This window comes from Rhipicephalus sanguineus, chromosome 3, assembly GCF_013339695.2.
Source record: "Rhipicephalus sanguineus isolate Rsan-2018 chromosome 3, BIME_Rsan_1.4, whole genome shotgun sequence".
NCBI classification, from domain to species: Eukaryota; Metazoa; Arthropoda; class Arachnida; order Ixodida; family Ixodidae; genus Rhipicephalus; species Rhipicephalus sanguineus.
This window is the reverse complement of record NC_051178.1, coordinates 113,295,420-113,299,358: the sequence shown is the minus strand read 5'-3', so window position 1 is coordinate 113,299,358 and position 3,939 is coordinate 113,295,420.

The window sequence follows — 3,939 nt, the reverse complement described above, 5'->3', positions numbered from 1 at the left end:
AAAGTACGACGCGGACACAGCGATATCTAATGCTGTAACACAAAAATTGTTCAGTCAAACATCGCTTTAATTATTGAGCTGTCTTCTAATCCTTTTAAGGCGTTTCAAAAGGTACTAAACTCTCAAAAACATTATGTTGATACATTAGAACTTGTTCGCTAATGAACCTCTAATTTTTCTTCCTATTTTTTGCAGACATTCCTCGCCTTTCCTCACGCCATAGCCGCGTTGACGGACATGAGTGGAGATTGGACTGTATGTTCGTTGTAAGGCGATATGTGTGATGAAGAAGCAAGACTGCTAGTATGTGGGTGCTGCCATCAGTGAATGGAAGCCAGGTGAGTTCAGATAGATTACAATAAATGAAAGTGATATGCAATTGAGTTTTTGCGTATTTAGTGTGTGTGCTGTTATAATATGACTACTGTGGAGATATCATGTTATAGCATCTCGCCAGCTCCATTTCTCTATGTTCTTCAACAAAAAGAAAAAGAATGATACCCAAGAAATATAGGTTTCATTTAATTTCGTTCGCGTGTGAGGCGAGAAGTCTATGGTGCGGGACAGGTTTTCAGGGATATTCTTTAGCCACATGACGAGAGCAAACAATTCGGTTAGCCGTTTTATATTCAAATTTCCATTTATTTTGAAATGGAAAATAAAAGCACAAAAAAGTTCCTCTGCATGACCAAGTTTTTCTCAGGCCCCTCTCATGTCGGTCTTTTATTACTTAGAGATTTAAATAAGCATAGCGGTTATTTACCAATATGGTCTTCCATAATTTTCGGTATAAAAAAAACTGTACCCATTTGCGTGTACAAAATTGTGTAACAGATACAGTGTTGTCCAGAACGCACGCGACATAACTGCACCGCGTCGCGGTACAGAGCGAGTGGCAGAATTTATATGGCCATTGATGCAATCACTTACAGCTTAGCATAGAAAGGGAAAGCTAGAGAAAGATAGGTATTGGCGTTCTATTTTCGGTCTGCTGCCACCCATTGGCTAGAAGCAGAATGAAATTACACGCGCGCAAATATCAAAAAGAGGAAAGTTGTTGTCACAAAGCGAATACAATGTGGCATTTCTAGTGAAGGGCATAGACAAGGTAAAGGGGTGTTCGGGAGCAAAGCCTGCACGATGAAGCACGATGAAAGAAATAGTGCGCTTCCAGATGTTATGGTACATTCGCAAACAAAATGCGCTCGCCGTAGTCAATAACTTGCATACATTGTTAAGTCCAAACCTGGCAATATTTGTCGTGTTAGACCAACGCGATGTTGAAAGAAGTAAAACAACCTTGGAAGGGCAACACAGTTATCTCCATTTGATCTTTTGTAAAGTACATTGTTGCATAGAACACAAATAAAAGGTCCGCCGACGACCTTATTACCCAGCTGTCCCTATCTTGAGGTGTTAAAACACTGTATTGTGACTTAGTCAACCATAAGATGACGTTATTCAGCAGGTCCAAGAATACGATAAACTCAAATATGGTATTGCCAACCAGGCACACATGGAAAGCTCCTCCAGGTGCATTGCTATACACTGGAGACAACTACATAGAACGTGGCCTCGTGAAACGACAGAAGCTAATGGAAGGTGACACTTTAAACTATACGCTTGATTCATCAAGCCTCGCTTTCTCTAACTAAGCTGGTTCGTTTCCATACATAGTTGTTGAAATAGAAATAAAATAATCCCATGTTGCTCAGAGTGCCTCGCTCTTGTCAATTGTAAAGCTATAGAGAAAGAAATTTTAAAGCCGGAATCCATCTCGTAGAATTGTACACGGGCTCGCTGGTCAGTTGTCCTGCCGTTAGTCACAACGGTTGAGTGGACTGGCTCCAGTTACCGACATGGCTGTGAGTGGTTCTCGCTAACACTCCTGGAGCCTAACTGTAGACAAAAGCATGAGACACGGAGCGAAGGACAGCCGAGGTGAACGTTCAATTGACTAATCATCAACACACGCTTAAAATGAGGGAAGGGGGATCCACCTGTAGCCGGCGGGAAGTTGTTAATATTTGCACTTTCATTCCCGTTCTTTTAGTCAGTTCCATAACCCGAATCATTAGTTCTGTCCATTTTCTTCATTATGTACCTGCTTTCTCCGAAGGTTAGTGGACAATGGGACGTTCTTAATGTTCTTGTCCTTTACGCTCAAGCGAGCCGTAAGAACGCGTGCTTTCTAATATACCTCGCTGTTTACGAAACAGAATAATGCGTTACAGTGCATTTCTACGACGTATATTTGTGTGTCGTCTAATACAGGCCTAAGAGCACAATGTGTAACATATGTTTCAGAGAAAACCACACCTACTACTGGAGAGAAGGATTGCACAACACTGACAAACTGTCTTCACGGTGGATGACGTAACTGTGAGATAAGCAGTGTGAAAATATTTCGATGGGGAAATTTCTTATGAACCTGGGAAAGGGTGGACAGTCAGTAATGAAATCACCAATCTGATATTTGCGACTTGGTTTTCCCCGGAGGCCCCTTTTGGTTATCTGAGCTGGTATTGCGCAGCTCAGTTTCGGGATTCATTCCCAAAGAAATTGATTTTCGTTCGCAAGCGTACATATCCTGCCAGTGAAATTGGCGATATTAATTAAGAAGCGACGAGGGAAGCTAGCGTCTGAGGAGGGGGGTTCCTTCAAGTGGGGAGCGCACGCTTAAAGGGCAAGGCATGGAGGAGCTCGCGGCCTTGCGAGAAGGAGGCGGAGCATCGCGGAGGTGGAGGGTAGGCGACCTCATCTGGCCGTTGCTGCAGTCGTTGTGTGGCCAATGATTGTAGTGGGCTCGTCCGCTGATCAAGAGGTGAGCGCCGAGTGAGGAGGAGATAGCAGTGACGCAAGCGGCGGAAGGTTGAGCGCGAGTCAAGCAATCCTGAATCGCCAAGCACCATTAAGCATGCGCGCAACCAGCGAAATAGTGTCATTGCTCTTGAGAGCACCATGTTCAACATAGACAAAATCCGTACTCACCTGTAACGCCCCACCCCTTCCACCGAAATTTGTTACTCCCAAACCTTTCGGGTACAATCTTGTTGTTATAGACCTCCTCCTATGAGCTGGGGGAAAGTGAACGTAGAGAGGATGATAAGGAAGGCAGTGGCTGCCCTCGTGTGAAGACGAGTCCTGCTGTGGAAACGTGACTCCAGCCCTGCTCAGCAATTTCCCATTACGTCTGCTCAAGTGTAAGGCTGACATATATGAATAAGTTTACGAAGCTCGCGCAAATATTTGTCAACCTGTTTTGGTAGAACAACAATTGCCTATCGAGTAAAAAAGTATATTCATCTCTAAAATATCTTCGACTATGCTGGTGGCTTGAGCAAATTGTGGGCGAAAATTTATTAAAAATTTTGAGCTAAGTCTAGTTCCTTTCGCACACTTGTGAAGCTTTCCTCTTTAATGCAGTAAATATTTCAAACAATTGGTATGTTGTGAAGCTTTTATGTGTCATTTATTTTTTGATGTCATAATTAGATTAAAGTCTTTCACCGGCAAGCCTCGTGCGGCAATGTAATCGAAACGAGTGTTCGAACGTTTCGAACACTTTCCGGATCCTTTCGAACATTTCTTTATATTCGTCTTTTTTTCAGGTGCCGATGGTGAGCAAGCGGCGCACTTTATTTACATAATTATGAGAATTGCGCCGTAGCCGACATCCCGTTCAAGAAAAACCAAGTAAGGCTCCGGAATCAGCTGTACGAAATTAACGCCGTTAACCATTGCTCAGAAGAGAGCAGATGGAAATATTGTAACATGACACGTGTGCAGCACTTCGTAACAGTAACACAATGTCAAGGGATAATGATGTGAGCAAGATAATTATTGATTTTTTGTGAATTGCTTCAATATTTGTGGCTAATAGGAAAGTTATAAGGATCTCGGTTTCCCTAGCTATTAAAGACATATCTTGCCACTGGT